General features: G+C 42.2%; 1 protein-coding gene across 4 annotated transcripts in view; it reads right to left on the bottom strand.

The window, feature by feature from the left end:
• sulf2b (sulfatase 2b) overlaps window positions 1-7306 on the bottom strand; it is an 87297-nt gene extending 79991 nt beyond the window's left edge. For 3 of the 4 annotated variants that reach the window (XM_074680946.1, XM_074680945.1, XM_074680947.1), the window contains exon 1: window positions 6869-7305. The gene's annotated coding sequence lies outside the window, so the exon portion shown is untranslated. Of the gene's footprint in view, window positions 1-6868 lie in introns of all 4 variants that reach the window. The other variant, XM_074680943.1, reaches the window with a different exon arrangement.
• Between the last annotated feature and the right edge of the window lie 9958 nt (window positions 7307-17264).

Below are 17264 nucleotides of genomic sequence, written 5' to 3'. Positions count from 1 at the left end.
AGCTCTTGTTCTCCACAAAGTCCCTGATTATAAATTTGTTCTATTTCATGGCATTATCTAAATATCTTGTCGATGACTGCAATCGCCATTTCTTCTTCTAAAAAAACTGTTAAAATGATTTTTTCTCTTCTCTCCTCCAGTTTATTTGGGTCAGTATCCAATGGGAAGCCTCGCATGTCCAGCGTCATGAACACATTTAAGATATCTTTAACGGTAATTCTGGATAGTCAAAACTGAATTAGAGATATCTGCAAGTGACATTTAGGATGGTGACGAGGTGAAGGGCAGCTTTCAGGGAGTCATTGCAGATATCTGTAACTCAGTTTGGACCAGTGGAAACTGAGTTACAGATATCTCTAATTGTCATTGTGACTAGTCAAAACTGAATTATAGATATCTCCAACTGTATTTTTGACTAGTCACAATTATGTTGTTGATATCTATAATGTTAATCCCTGAGAGTTAAATGTAGCTGTTAAACGTTAAACAGGCTTGCCATACAAGCCTCACTTTGTTCCGTTCATTGGTCTGTTTCCATCAATGACAGAGTTCCCTCTATGACCTCAGAGTTCTAGAACTTCTGCTGTTGCTCTGCAAACAGACGGTTTTGCATGCATGCTCCCGATTGGTTGATACGACTCAGACTACAGACAGTGTCTAAATCCACAGATAATATGATTCTTTTCAAATGGAGATTACTGAGACAGATAATTAAGAAATGTCATCCACGTGTTTGAAATTAACTGAGTGGAATCAGAGTCACATGCCGCAAACAGCTGACGGCGTTTCCAATGAAGGATGTAAAGAGACAGAATGACGACGCTGGACGTACAGTCAGAGACAGAGAGGGAACAGAAGGTCAAAGGTCAGGGGACACCACGGACAGGAAGCCTCAGGCTGCAGTGCCACTACAAAGACACACACACACACACACACACACACACACACACGCTCAGAGCGTGTTGCGTGACAGTGAGCAGTCTGTTCTGAAGCTGTTCCACTTTTTGAAGACAGAAGAAGTTAAAATCCTGCTCAGCGCCGAAGGAAAGCCCCTGAAAACACTGAAACACACACACACACACACACACACACACACACACACCGCTCCCCCTGTAGTGTGGTGTCATATCAGCAGGCCTGGGTCAGACCACAGACTCAGGCGTCAATGGGAAACCATCAACAAACCAAACATCGATAGGCAGAGTTACAGAGCGTCATTACAGGCCTCCAGCTGAACCCGCGCTCTCTTCATCACAGAGAAATAAAGACGAGGAGTCACCTGAGAGGGTTTCAATGACCTGCTGATCCACACACACATTACAGCGTCACTTCAAAAGGAGAGCTGTGCAGATTCATTTAACCGCCTCTTTTCCCATCAATTTACAAACAGATGGAGGAGATTTCTCTGTCCAACAAAAAAACTGCAAAATAAACACTGGCTGAGTGTCATCTGTTTGAGATTTATGATAAACACACACTTCTTTTGAAGGTACATGGAGTACAAGGTGGTGCTCAAGAGCTAACACTGTAATTAGCCAAGACTTCACTCCAGCCTCTGTCTATACTTTGTTTTAGCTGCTGTCTCTTTAAGACTCTACGCTCGACAAACCCCCTTCACTCTGACTGGTCAGTTCTCACAGGCCGAGCTATGGGCAGACCTTGGTGTTTGAGGCCCCACCCCTCCAATGTGTCATAAACTAGTTGCTGCTGGAGTGGCTACTCATTGCAGCAGCTCTCCTTTAGTTCCTCTTTTATCCTTGTTTTTTTTTTTTTGTTTTGTTTTTTTTAAGCCATCTTCTTATTTTAAGCTTCTCATTTTTTGGCCATTGATACCAAATTGGTCACATCCACAGAGGTGTTTTTTTTCCTTTTTTTTTCTTCTTGAATTGTTTACACACAGGATTTCATCTGTTAGCAGCCTGTAGCATGTTGATGCCAGTGCTAGGCCCAATGTTCCCCATGAGCTGAGGAGGAGGCGAGAAAAACCTGCTGATACTGTGGTGCGAGCTAAGAAGAGACAATTAGGTAAGATATCCCTTTATTCATCCCACAGTATTAACCTGTCCGTCCATCCATCGTTATGAGGAATGTAAGATCTATCTCCAGTAAGATGAACGAGTTAGCAATGCTAACCATCAACTGTTTTCTGATGGATGGTTTTGAGTATACACTTTTTTTACTTTCTTGTTTTATTGTAATGCTAACAAGACTCCTGAATTTCCCTTCAGGGATTAATTAAGTATTTTTTATTCTTTTCTATTCTTTTCTAGTCTCTTCTATCCAGTTAGCCCCGTGAAGATCTTGCCTTTTTTTTTTCTTTTTTTTCTTTAGTTGAACTTTGAGCACAGATTTTTCAACTTAATGTCTTTTTTTCAGAGAATACAGAACGGACCAAATCTCCCAAGTTGGGAATAAATATATATAATAATATATAATAATATATGTATAAAATCTACCTTAAAATCTAGTAATAGTAGAAAAATAACTAATTGGCATAAAAATAAAATCCAAATAAAAGAGGATTTTGTATGTCTTGAAAAAGCAAAAAAAAAAAATTTATATATTCAAATTCTTTCTTAAGTATTTTGAAATCTTGTGGATAAAAAAAGAAAGAAAGAAAGAAAGTGCTCACTGTATCTCTTAGCTGTGACATCCTAGAATCTATGAACCAGAAGTTTTGTTTACAAAATTACAAAGGGACTAAATCTGAGTTTCAGCTCTAACTGATGTTAAAAAAATTATTTAAGAAAAGTTTTGAATTTAACAAGCTTTTCCTCAACATTAGTACAAAAAATCAAACCATAAATGAAACAACAATCACAGTGTTAACGGTTAAAACCAGCAGTAAACACCAGGACTGACACAGTTGATCCATGTCATGAGTTCAATAAAGTTAAAGCTCTGCTCTGAGTGTGTTAGCGGCAGCGGTCAATGTTGGCGGGAAATCTGTTGACAGCAACTAACGATCTGGTTTCTGGGTTCTCACCATCAACCAGCACACACACACACACACACACACACTTTCTCTCTCTCTCACACACACACGCTCAGAATCAGCAGGGCAAATGAGGCTGATGGCTACTTCACAACCCCTGGAATGTAAACATCCACTGACCCCGAGTGTACAAATATTAGCACACACTCATGCACACACACTCATGCACACACACTCATGCACACACACTCATGCACACACTCTAACCCATTACACACACCCTCCTGACTGTGTCAGAGTCGTGTAATACATATTTACCACGTTTAATAAATGCATTGCTTCTTTAAATGACCACAGAGGTGTTAAACGCTCAGGTTTATACACAAACTTTTAAAGGAACAGTACGTCACTTGAAAAAGGAGCTGTCTTTAGAAGCAAATTTTGCTACTGATCTATGTCCAAACAGGTGACATGAACTCATGTTGTTAGCATAGCGGTTGTAGCATGTGCCCCCTGTATGTTTCAGGACTTTAAAAAGCGCTCCATGATGCAGGAGTGTTACGTGTCAAACTGTAGGTTTGCTGTTTGTCACAGTATTTGAGTCTGGGCTGATAAACCTCACATTATCTGGGACTGGCTGATGTTTGGCCGGCCTGGTCCCCAGAAGATTCGTCCTCATCATGACGCCCTGACATTTCAGACAGTGATGAAATGATTCGAGTTTTATCACGGGGAAACAAAAAGGTCAGGACAGAATGAAAAATCCATCAGATGCAGAGCTCTTTGTTGACGGGTGGTGTTGGTGAGTGAAGAGAAAAAGCTGGGTTTGTATTTTCATCACGGACATGTTTGATATTTCTGGATCATTTTAAACTTTGTTATAAAAACACTAGTTCAGAGGGGAGGAGGATTCATCTCCCGGGGGACGCAGTAGCTCACGAATAAGTCTTTGACTCCTCATAGGATTTCAGTCTGTGCTGTTGGTCCTGATGGTTCATTTAATTTAATTTCTGTTACATATTGGCTGAAATTAACCTCCTGCCTGTTCAGATATAACCATAAACGTGCAGTGGTCAAATCCCATATCACTCCTGTTACTCATGGCGTCCCCCAGGGGTCAGTGCTTGGTCCACTGCTGTTGATCCCCTTTACTTTAGCTGCTACGCCGATGATACCCAGCTCTTCATCCCCCAAACACTGGATGAACAACTACTTTGTTAAACTTCACAGTAATAAATTTGAAATCCAGCTAACTGGTCCCAAAACTTCTCACTGAGTGTCTCCCAGTGATCAGAAACAACCAAAACATCTACTTCAACATCCTCCACATCACCTGCAAAGCCCTGAATAACCTCGTCCTCCTCATACCTGACCGACGACCTCAGTTCCTGTGAAAACCGTCCCCAGAACTAACAGTAGCTTGTTGTTTGTCTGACCGTGGGATAGGCTATGCAAAAGCACCAGACCAGAAGAGGGCAGTAAGACAACAATAAAGGCCTTTCAGCAGAAATGACCCCACAGAAAGAGACAGACAAGTTGTTAGCACTGCAGTTAGCCCATAAGCACGGAGGATCTTCAGCCTGTGCTGGGTTTGATTTCACTGCAGATGGATTTAGTGGCACTTGAAAGGAGATAAGCAAGTGACAGTTTAAAAAAAAGCTGTTACTGTTAAAGACATATTCCCATCCTTCAGGAAACAGTTTATCACTTCTAAAATTTTAATGGTAAAAAAAAAACAAAAAAAAAACAACAACATTCAGCTTGATAAAGGCATGCCGTTTTAGAGCAGTACCTGGCATTAGAAAACAAAAAAAACCAGTTATATATGAGTGGCATACCACTGACAAAACTAGCATTCCAGTTTGGAAACTTAAAGATGCCACTATGCAACAGGAAAAGTAGTTTTCAAACCGGAATTAACAAGCTATGGAACTGGCAAACCACTTTACAAACCAGAATATACCAGTTACGAAACTGGCAAAATTAATTCATTCATTTCATTCATTAAATTATTCAGTCATGTCAACACCAAATATTGTACCCAATATTGACATTTCACACAAAATAACTGAGTCAAAAGTCATGTGTTGATTAATGACTGAAAGGCATAGGCAGAAGCAGACTGCTTATCAAGGCCTATCCTATGTAATCAACTTTTTGGGCTACCAACCTCCAGAAAAGCAAAGAAACAGCAACACGGATAAATTAATCAGACTTGTAAGCTTCAAAAATGGCTTTAAAAACCATTTCCTTAAAAACAAATAAAGAACAACAGTTTTTAAACCATAATATGCCACTACAGAACGGAAATATTCGAGTTTTCAAAGCAGAATATAACACTCCAGAACTGACATACCAGTTTTTCAAACCAGGATATGCCACTAGAGAACTACAAAACCAGTTTTCAAACTGGAATATGACATAAAAGGAACTGGCGTACCAGTTTCCAAACCCAAATGTGCCACTACAGAACTGGAAAACCAGTTTGCAAACTGGAATATGCCAGTTCCTGAACTGGCATATTCCAGTTTTCAAACTGAAATATACCACTAAAGAAATGGAAAACCCTTACAAACAGTAATTTGCCAGTTCCAGAACCAGCATACCAGTTAACAAACAGTAATATGACAGTTCCGGAACCAGCATACCAGTTAACAAACAGTAATATGACAGTTCCGGAACCAGCATACCAGTTAACAAACAGTAATATGACAGTTCCGGAACCAGCATACCAGTTTACATACAGTAATATGACAGTTCCGGAACCGGCAGATTCCACTTAGCTGCCAGTGGCATGCCAGATACCACTTTTTACTCTTGGTGCTGCTGGGAGTTGGACTCTTAAACTGTGTAAAAGCAGTTAGAGCCATTTCTTAAAGCCCCAAACAGCTTGGAGTGGAGAAACAGCAGACTGAGCGCTCTTCGGTCTAAAGCATGAAGATGCAGAGATGGAAAACAGCTTCAGATCATAAACTGATCTGATGAGGAGATTATGACACTTATATCATAATAAACCTGGATCTCCACTGACACGTTCAGCTGAAGGTCTCCAGTTTCCAGGGTCACTCTTAAAACTAGAACACCAGGAGCTGACAGAGACACATTCACACTATCAGAGAGATTTTTAACCACGAGCTGCATCAGCGATTTAAAATCCTGATCCCACACAATTTCTCTGTGACACTCAGAGAGAGTGGGATGTGTAGACACAGAGAAACAAGAGTTTCTGTGTCCTTCTCTCAAACTTTCCACCTGTTTCCTGACACTAAGCGCTGTATTTAAGGTGGAAATGCTCTGATGTGACGCTCTAACACACGTTCAGAGACACTTTGAGGATGGTGGTTTTTCTTTACAGCCCCACAGAAACTTCTCTCACATCTGCTGGAGTTTTTACAGCCTCTCTGTGTTTCTGTGTTTCTGTCACAGCGCGCTGAGGAGCCGTGCATAGAAATATTATTATTAGAATAAAAACAGAGCAGGGTGGAACAGCTTTCCTTTCCTTTCCTCCTTTCCTTCCTCCGTTCATCCCCCCTTCTCTCCTGACTGACCTCAGTGTTGCGCAGCTAAAACACACTCCCACGTGTTCTGCAAGCAGGAAGCAATAAACACACACTTTTGCAGAGTTAAAGCAGCTCATGAACACACACACACACACATACACACACACACTGCTGCAAACAAGTGTAACATGGCCTCAAAACTAATGCAGGGAAAGTGGAGCAACACACACTCAGTAACAAAGCTGCTCTGACCACAGGAACTGACACACAGTGAAGTAGAGCAGAACTGAAGAGGCTCACACACACACACACACACACACACACACACACACACACACACACACACACACAGATCAGTGCATGAATGATGACCTCAGAGCGAGCAGTTTCCTCGCAGTGAGAAGAAAAACGTGAAGAAGAAAGAGTCCCGTACCTCCTGCTGCTGCTGCTGCCGCGCCTCCTCCCTCAGGAGCTCCTCTCTGTCAGCAGGTGTTCTCCTCTCTGACCCCGAGCAGGACGAGGAGGAGGAGGAGGAGGAGGAGGAGGAGGAGGGCTCAGATCTCCTCCATGAAGCTGCTGCTCCGTCACAAAACTTGCGCTCACTCTGACATGTCTTCCCGTCCGAGCAGAGGAAGAGTTTGAAGACGAAGAGGAGGAAGAGGAGGAAGAGGAGAGGTTACACTCCCACTCTGACTCCCTAACACCTCCCCTCTCTCCTTCTTTCTCTCCTCCTTCTCTCTATCTGCCTCTCACGGCGTCCCAGAGTTCCTCAGAGCAGCCGCCGCCGAGCCGCCACTGCTTCAGCCATCTGTTGCAACAAGTCTGCCGCTGCCTGCCTCTCCACTTTCACTCTCCCTCCCTCCCTTCCTCCCTCCTTTCCTCACTCCCTCACTCGCTCTCTGCATGAGTGAGAGAGGGAGAAGAGAGGGGGAGAGAGAGAGGGGGAGGGGCTTGAGTTTCCTGGCGACCAATAGGAGGGCTCAGAAATCCCTCCCCCTGCCTGGAACGGGAGGAGCCGAGAGGACAAAATGAAATAAATACAGGAGAGCAGGAGGAGTGTGTACGCGCACACACACACACACACACACACAGACACACACACACAGATTCATACACTCTCAGCCTGAAGTATGCAGACAGACTTCAGCGTCCTGTCGCTTTAAATCTCAGAGCCACTTTTCTCTCCTGGTTCGATGAAACGGGACCATGAAACAGAAAGATGGAGGACGACAAAGTCTTTACTCTGAGTTTCTAAAGACACAAACTTGAGATTTTCACACACACACACACGTGTTGGTTTCTGAGTTTCCAGTCGATAAAATGAGTCAGGTTAGCAACAAACTCAACGTTTTAACCCTCTATGGCACACACTAAGGGTGGGTGATAAAGCCTCAAAATTATATCATGATATAAAAGAAATTTGTGATCAGTATGGAAGACACTTTTCCAATCATTTCCTACGACTACACTAGCTTGAAATGTTTAGTAGGAGGAAAACTGCTGCCGTCCATAGACTGTAAAAAAAAAGTGGATGTTATCTTGCTCAGCTCGGAGTGAGGTCCCCACAAAAACTGCTCCCCCTGGTGGCTGGCTGCAGTATAGGTTTAAAAATCCATCTCCCCAGTCATTCCAGATGGGCTGTGGTCAAACTTTAAAAAATTAATACACCTGGTAGAAATGTTTCTCACGTCTGATTGTTGTGGCGATTTGAAGATATCATTTGGCTGTCTTGTATCCAAGTCCTCTTTTTTCTGAAAGTTTTGTTTTTATTAGTTATAAGAGGTTAAAAACGAGGTTTTACGTAATGTTTAACGATGATTGGCAGCTGACGTTCTCGTGTATTTTTTTCGGGGATTGTAAAATATGTCGGGAGGTAGAATCAGGAAGTGATTAGACTCTCAAAAGAAAAGAAAATAATAATTATTTTTGTCACCCAGCTCCACTCAGATTCTCCCAGAATCCCTCACTGTCTCTAATGCGCAGACTCTGGCTGCACAACTGCTTCAATGGCTGCGCCTGAGACGGAGAATTTTGGCTTCAAAACCATACGATGATAAATGGCGGAGCCACGCTGTCTACTCTATATATAGTCTATGCTGCCGTCGGCTGAAAGTCACCAGTTAGCATGGTGGCTATTAACGCCGAAACACTGGTTGCACTGTAACGGTTGAAACTTGACAGAAGTTGCCTCTATTGTGTTGTATTGTTTTTGACAGCTGACCACAGAACGACTGTTCATTTTGATGATGCTAACAGGTTGAATTAAGTGTTAAAAAACGCTAACTCGTCTGAATGAATGGAGCTAAATGCTGCTTCTGGGGTCGAGATGCGTGCGCTTCTTTATGATGACGTAGACTGATAATCACTCTATACGACACAACGCATTCCAGAGCAACAAAGGAGATGGCATAGACTGAAGGAGCGGAAGTTTGGGGAGGGCCATATGAGCTTAACATGCTAATTAATTAGCATGAAAGTTCATTGTCATGGGTGGGATTTCTGCAGGAACATGTGGTTCTCCTGTGATCTCAGGTATCCAGCTGCTATGGGCGCTGTGCTGCGCGGCACATACCCATGCTAACAACAGCGCGACCAGGAGGATAACAACGGACAGGTGGTTCAAACGAGACAGAACAGTTGGGAAAATGAGGCGGATGATAAAGAAACCATCAACAACAAAAACATCATCAGTATCGTGTTGTTTTCGCATATTATTTCCTGAAAGATTTTCTCGGACATACATGGTGGTACCTGGCTGAAACTGTATCTGAAAGGGGGTACAAAGACCCAAAAAGTCTGAGAACCCCTGGTTTAGAAGATATGAAGATCATGAGATGAGGAGGTTCAAAGTCTGCGTCATATCCAACATGGCTCCTGCTGTAGATTGTATCAGGGACAGACAGGTGACGTCACAGAGACTACGTCCACATTTTTTACAGTGTATGCTGATCTATGACAGAGGCAGACCAAGCTGGAATCATAATATTTGACATGTGAAGTGATGAGGTCATCACATCTAGATCTCTTGGCTGGTTTATGACACGTTGGAGGGATGTCATCAAGGTCTTTCTATAGCTCCTCTTACAAAGGAATCTAACTGAGGCCCCAGACTTCAGCTGCTACCGCTATCATCATCGTCATTGCCATCACGGCTAAACCTGTTAGCAACTTTCAGTCCAGCACGAGTGAGAGATATTTTTCTGATAATTCTTTTCTACTGGGTAAAAAAAGTGAATCTTCACTGACAGTTGGCTCTCGTGACAAATCACAGATCACAGAGATCGAGTCTGTGGAAAACTGACTCATGACCCTGGTCATAGATCAGAAAAACTCTTAAGAATTTGGAAACCCCTGCTCTTTCCCTTCTATAGAGACTTTGAAAGACTCTGTCTGACTGTCCGATCTGCTCATTCTGACTCATTAATCTCTGTCACATCACGGTAAGGTGTCTCTTACAGTCAAACACTGCTCGAGCTAACAGCTGATGGTTCCTCTTCATTCATCGTCTAACACCAAACTAACTTTCAGCCTGGTGGAGGGTCAAACATGCAGACGGCAGCATGGAAAATCCTGCACCAGTTGCTCGTCTGTCATGTTTATTTCAAAGCGTAATGCGTGCGGACAGTTATTGACCGACAGTCTCTGATGATGATGATGAAGATGAAGTACAGAGCAGCCACTTAAATAATTACCCTCAGCAGAGAGCCCAGCAGAGTTTCCGCTCACTAATTCATCTGTGTGTGTGTGTGTGTGTGTGTAAGTGTGTGTGTGTGTGTAAGGACATCAGCCTGATATCTGCAGACAGCTGCTGGCTAGCGTTAGCCACAAGGCTACACAGCAGATAGATGGTAAATGAGTTCAGATCTGCACATTGTTCGATCATCTATGAACTGAAAACAAAAAAAACAACATCCATCAATTAACATTTGATTAATTAACATCAACCTTTAGCTCCTGTTCTAGCTTGTAACCTGTGTTTTAGCATTTACCTGGTGAATTAGCTGTGAGACCATGTTTTAGCCTGTGTTTTAGCTTTTAATTAGTGTTCTCTGTTTAAGCTTTTCCCTTTTTTAAAGCTTTAAGCTTGTGTTTAAGCCTTTAGCTCTTGTTCTAGCTCTTAGCATGTGTTTTAGCTTTTAATTAGTGTTTTAGCCTTTAGCTCTTATTTCAGCTTTTAGCTTGTGTTTTAGCCTTTAGCCTTCCCGTAGCTTGTGTTTTGGCCTCTAGTTTTTTTTATATCCTTTAGCTTGTTTTTTAGCCTTTATCTCACCTTTAGCTTAAATTTTTGGCCTTTAGCTTGTATATTAGCCTTAAGCCTAGCTTTCGCTCATGTTTCAGCTTTTATGCCATGTTTTAGCTTTTAGCTTCCTTCTGTTTAAGCTTTTCCCTTTCTTAAAGCTTTAAGCTTGTGTTTTAGCCTTTAGCTCTTGTTCTAGCTCTTAGCATGTGTTTAAGCTTTTAGCCTGCCTACAGCTTATGTTTTGGCTACTAGCGTTGTTTTAGCATTTAGCTTGTTTTTTAGCCTTTAACTCGCCTTTAGCTTGTTTATTAGCCTTTAGCCTGGCTTTTGCTCGCGTTTTAGCTTTCAGACTGTGTTTGTACCTTTAGCTTCCTTCTGTTTAAGCTTTGACCTCTTTTTTAAAGTTTTAGCTTGTGTTTAAGCCTTTGGCACTTTTTCATCTTTTAACTCTTGTTTTACCTCTTAGCTTGTTTTATAGCCTTTAGCCTGCCTGTAGCTAGTGTTTTGGCCTTGAACTTGTGTATTATCCTTTAGCTTGTCTTGTAGCCTTTATCTCGCCTTTAGCTTGTTTTTTAACCTTTAGCTTGCATATTAGCCTAAAGCCTGCCTTTCGCTTGTGTTTTAAGTTTTAGCCTGTGCAATAGCCTTTAGCTTCTTTTTGTCTAAGCTTTTAGCTTGTGTTTAAGCCTTAAGCCTGCCTGAAGCTCGTGTTTTGTCCTCTAGCTTTTGTTTTGGCCTTTAACTCACCTTTAGCTTGTGTTTTAGCTATAAGCTTGTATATAAGTCTTTAGCCTGGCTTTTGCTCGTGTTTCAGCTTTTAGTCTTTGTTTTAGCCCTAAGCTTTTGTTTAAGCTTTTATCTCTTGTTCTAGCTTGTAGCCTGTGTTCAAGCCTTTAGCTGGTGATTTAGCTGTTCAACTATGTTTTTAGTCTGTGTTTTAGCCTTTAGCCTGCCTGTAGCTCATGTTTTGTCCTCTAGAATTTAGCTTATGTTTTATCTTTTAGGTCTTTTAACTTTCAGCCTGTGTTTTAGTCTGGATTTTAGCTGGTGATTTAGACCTTAGCCAATAATTTCGTGTTTTTTTGCATTTTAGTCTTTAGCTCTTGTTTAAGCTTTTACCTCTCATTCTAGCTTTTAGCCCCCTTTTTAGCCTTTAGCTGGTGATATAGCTGTTAGCTTGGGTTTTAGCCTTTCGTACGTGTTTTAGCCTTGAGCTTGTGTTTTATCTTTTAGCTCTTGTTCTAGCTTTAGCCTGCCTTTAGCCTGCGCCTAGCTTGTGTTTTGGCCTCTTTACTTTGTGTTTTATCCTCTAGCTTTTGTTTAAGCCTTTCGCTCGAGCTCTGTCTCTCTCCTGTTTCTCTTTCTTCTGCTCTTCTGTCCTTTTTCTGTCTGACAGTTAGGCTCCAGTGTCCACCATCACTACAAAATTAATCACAGAAATCATTTTCAGCAGAGAAAAACACAGATCTCTCTTCTCTCTGCTAAACTTTGTCAGCTGAGCCGTAAATCAATCTGGTCCTGCTCTAGCCGATCAAAATGCTAAGAAGTAGCATTTAGGAATAACCTTTGTTGGAGCTGAAAATCTCATTTTTAAGTGTGGATTATGAACATGCATAAATCTAGAAAGGAGACTTTTTCAGGATCACTCAGAAACTCCTCACAGGGACTTAAAACTTTGAGTGTGGAGTCGTCGTCTTTTTCTTCTGCAGACTGAGCTTTAAACTGATGCACTGCATGAACAGACTTCTGTTTTTCTTGTTTTTCGAGGATGAATTCCCTCGTTTATCTGTTTATCTGCAGTTACAGACTCTGTGTGTGTGTGTGTGTGTGTGTGTGTGTGTGTCAGAGGATCTCTGCAGTTTTTCTGCAGGAGAGCTGCAGAGAAAAACAGACTGCTGAGTAAATAACTGTACGTCTGTCGCTGATTTAATGTGCACTTTTTTCTTTCTGTACACGCCTCGAGGCTGCAGCAGCTGGACAACTGCTTTCCCAGGATGCTTTACTGCTCAAACACCCAGAGGGGCTCCCAGTCTGTGTGTGTGTGTGTGTGTGTGTGTGTGTGTGTGTGTGTGTGTGTGTGCGTGTGTGCATTCAGTCACTTGGGCACATTTCCAGATGGTACCATTCCTCTCCTGTCCTGTTGGTCTGAGCTATGAGCACACACACACACTCACACCCTGACACACACGTCGGGATTTGTGTACTTATGGGGACCTTTGTTGCCACATCTCCTGAACCCAGACCCTTGAACTGAGTCTGGTCTTGGTTCTGAAGCGTAAAGTGACAGAGACAGTGAACATGTGTCGCTGCCTAACTTTATGCTAAAATGCTAACGAATCTCAGCTAGCTCGTCATGAATTTTGACGTCTGTATCTAGTATTGCTGAGTTGTGTATCATATTAGAATATAATAGAAAATCATTTAATTATCCCCAAGGGGAAATTCAGGTGGAGTCACAGCAGCAATCAAGAAAACCAAAGTAAGAAAGTGTATAGAAAGTGTAAAAAGCTCCATAATAAAATAGATGCTGACAGCTTGTCCATCATTGTCCAGTCAGCCAGTCTCCACCTCCACAGGGTCCAGGACTGAGCTTCTTCAGCAGTCTGTTCAGTCTCTGTCTCCTGAGATTAGCATGATGCTACTCTGCCCTCTGGTATTCCCTCTGTTGCTGGGTTAGCACAGCTAGCTCGTCCATCTTATTGGAGATAGATCTTACGTTCCCAATAACGATGGATGGAAGGACAGGTCCATGTCGTCACTTCTTAGCTCACACCTGAGAACCAGAACGTCGTTCTCACCTCCTTCTCCTCACTTTGTGGGAAACATCCGGCCTTGCACTAGTTAGCATTGGTATGCCACAGGCTGTAAACAATGCAGTCATGGTCACATGTAGGATCTCCAGACAAACACAGGAGCAAAAATAGTAAAAATATCACTGAAGACAAAACCAGTTTGGTGTCCACGACCAACAAATGAACCATACAAAGTAATGATCCACTCCAAATACAAAGATTACGAAAAAGAGATGTTGTCTTGTAAAGAACAGTGTTGTCACAGTTACCTTGAAATAGTAATCTGATTACTGATTACTCCTTTAAAATGTGACTTAGTTACTGATTACTCAATTTTAAAGCAACTAAGTTAGATTACAAGTTACTTTATTAGCTGACGACAACACCTGCAGCTGCATGATTTGGCAAAATTGTCATTAATATGCGACTCCCGTCACTTCCTGAGACGCAAGAAAAAAGCAGATAGATTTTAACTTAGAAAATGAGAAAATACTAACGCACACTGACTTGAATAAGTAACTCAATTCTGATTACTGGTTTTGAAAAAGTAACAGGTTAGATTAGTTGTGGTCAAATAAGAGGATAATCCTTTTCATGCAGAAACTGTGTTCATGTTGTTTTGCTGAAGGTTAGTCCGTTTACAGAGTTCTGGTCCTGGGTTTTGTTGGGTTTTGTTGGGATCTGGCTTTGGGTCTTATCAGCGAGTATCAGTGTTGGACCTCTCTAAGCTCTGGTGACTGAGCAGGACTGGAGTCCTGCAGCAAAGTCCAGCATCTGGTGGAAAAACTGAGACCAGAGGAGCCGCAGAGCCGAGGCCTTACGAGCAGCAGATTCATTATCATAGCGTCACACGGGAGGTTTAATGTTTGAGTGACCACATCGCTGGCCGTGCAGTCCGAGAGCGAATCCAAACAAGAGAAGAAGAAGAGCGGGAGGGAGGGGAAAAGATGAGGAGCAAACAGAGAGGGAGGGGAGCAGAGGGAGGGCACATTGTAATGGAGCTGTTGGCAGAGCTCCTGGCTGTTCATGGGTATTCATGTAGCTGGTGGCTTCAGTTAAATGGAGCGAACAGAGGGGGGAGACGGGGGAGGGGGGGGGGGACGGGGCTGAGTTTCAGCTGAACAAGAAGTCTGCTTCAGGCGTCACACACACACACACACACACACACACACACACACACACACACACACACACACCACACACACACACACACACACACACAGACCAGTTACAGATCCAGAGCCGTTAGCTTCTATCAGACGGTGTTAAAACGTGTCACAGGCTCCACAGGTGGTCAATGAGGATCAGGTGTCACATCAGTTTAAACCAACATTAAATATTAAAACAGGAATCTGCTGTTGGAGAGTAATGAACATTTCTCTGTGTGTTCAGTTCTTCAGGAAAACGTCAAACAGATAATCCTGAATCTAGAGACTAGTCCATGTACGGTCCAAACAGGAACTGGTTTACCATACCCGTCCCTGATGCTTACAAGAAAAAGGTTGTACTGTTGAAAGATAAAAGTGGTTCTGTAAGGGAAATACGGATCTAATACTAAAACAAAAATAACTTTAATGTGATAAAAGAAAAGTCACAGTGTACTGTGTAAAAAACATGTTGAGGGAAAAAAAACAATATTAAGACATTAAAGTCCCTGTGATCTTGAAAAAGACTCCTTTATAAATACATTCCTGGACGTAATCCACAATTTAATATGAGATTATCAGATCTAGGGCTAGGTGTCAAACATTTTTGATACCTGAACAGTACAAGTTTCTAATTTAATTCATTTTTATCTATACTATTATACAAATCAAGGACGACTCGTCCATCTGTGGGTGTTTTGGAAAGGGCTAAAACTCAGGCTAAGCACTAAACACAGGCTAAGGGCTGCAACATCAGCTAAAGACTAAATCACAAGCTAAATGCCAACACATAGGCAAAGGGTAAACCCCAAAAGCTAAAGGCTAGAACTCAGGCTAAAGGCTAAAACTCTGGCTAAAGACAAGAACACAAGCTAAAGATTAAATCAAAAGCTACAGGCTAGGATATGGGCTAAATGCTATAACTCTAGCCAAGAGTAGAACGCAGGCAAGAGGCTAACATGAGCTAAAGACTAAAACATGGGCGGAAGGGTAAATCAAAAGCCAAATGCTAACACAAAGGCTAAGGGAAGAACCAAAAGCTAAAAGCTAGAACAAAGGTTAGAGGCTAAAACTTTGGCAAAAGCAAGACCACAAGGCTAAAACATGAGCTAAAGGCTAAAACTCTGTCTAAAGACACGAACACAAGCTCAAGATTAAATCAAAGACTAAAGACCAGAATATGAGCTAAACGCTAAACCTGTAGCCAAGGGTAGAAGACCGGCTAGAGGCTAAACACAGGCTAATGGCTAAAAGATAGGCTAAAGGCTAAATCACAGGCTAAATGCCAACACATAGGCGAAGGGTTAAACCAAAAGCTAAAGGCTAGAACTCAGGCTAAAGGCTAAAACTCTGGCTAAAAACTAGAACACAAGGCTAAAACATTAGCTAAAGGCTAAAACTCTGTCTAAAGACATGAACACAAGCTAAAGATTAAATCAAAGGCTAAAGACTAGAATATGAGCTAAACGCTAAAACTCTGGCCAAAGACTAGAATACCGATTAAAGACTCAAACTAAGCTAAAACACAAAGTAAAGCTAAAACTTTGGCAAAAGCAAGAACACATAACTACAACATAAGCTAAATGCTAAAAGTCTGGTAAAGCAAAGACACAAGCTAAAGACTGAATCCAAGGCTAAAGGCTAAAACTATGGCTTAAAATAAAAACACAAGCTAAAAGCTAATACATAAAGTAAGGCTAGAACATGGGTTAAAAGGTGAAAACTTTGTCTAAAGACTAGTACACAAGCTAAAGGCTTGAACACAAGCTAAAGGCTAAAACCCAGGTTAATGTGTTTGTGCTAATGTTGCCTCCAACCCACAGTCAGCAGTTATTCTGCAGTGGTCTGTTCAAACTTGAGAGTCTATCAATAAAATGAAGAGCCAGGTAACGTTAGCTCTGCTTGGTGAGGTTGGAGTTGGTAGATGAGCTCTGGTAGGACAGAGCCAGGATTCACTAACGTTACACGTTACAGACACGTCTCAGAGCACCGGGCTGTGAGGAGGGAGAAATATAGCAAACAAAAGAGAGAATAAGAGATTTTTACCCCCTCTTTAAGCGACGTAAGGAGTTAAACAAACTGACTTTGACCTCCAGCTTCATGTGAAACCAACTCGTGGTCAGGTGTAAACAAACCTGCTGATATTTCCTCTACTTTCACTCTGTTTGACTTTGTCTGATAGACTTTGGAGCACATTAAGAATCAGAGCAGCCTCCATATAATCCTCCAGCAGCAGAGGTTTTTCCTGCAGCCCCTGAAGGAAAACAGCACCCAGCTTAAAGAGAATAAATCACAGCTCGGCTCCAGATTCGATACTTCAGCTTCTCAGTTTAGTTAGAAAACACTATTTGGACATAAATCCTGTTTACCGGGGAGTGTTGATTTTCTCTTCAGGCTCCCAGCGGGCTCTGATGCTGTCAATAGCATCGACAAAAGAGACAAATGGCCCCTGCACTCGGACTCTAACAGCACTGCAGAGTCTGTTAAAACCCCGGCTGTCTGCTTCGCTCCACAAAGCTCCTGAATCAGGTTTATCGGACCAGCTTTGGGCTGTTTATGCCGCTGCCAGGTACGACGCTCACCCAGAGACCGCAGAGACGTCCTGACAGGAAAGACCGGCGTTAGCAGCCACTGTCTTTGTAAATAAACCCT

This window comes from Halichoeres trimaculatus, unplaced genomic scaffold (assembly GCF_033239565.1).
Source record: "Halichoeres trimaculatus isolate MK-OKI-2021-1 unplaced genomic scaffold, fHalTri1.1 fHalTri1_scaffold_11, whole genome shotgun sequence".
Taxonomy (NCBI): domain Eukaryota; kingdom Metazoa; phylum Chordata; class Actinopteri; order Labriformes; family Labridae; genus Halichoeres; species Halichoeres trimaculatus.
This window is presented reverse-complemented; position numbering and strand designations above follow the sequence as displayed.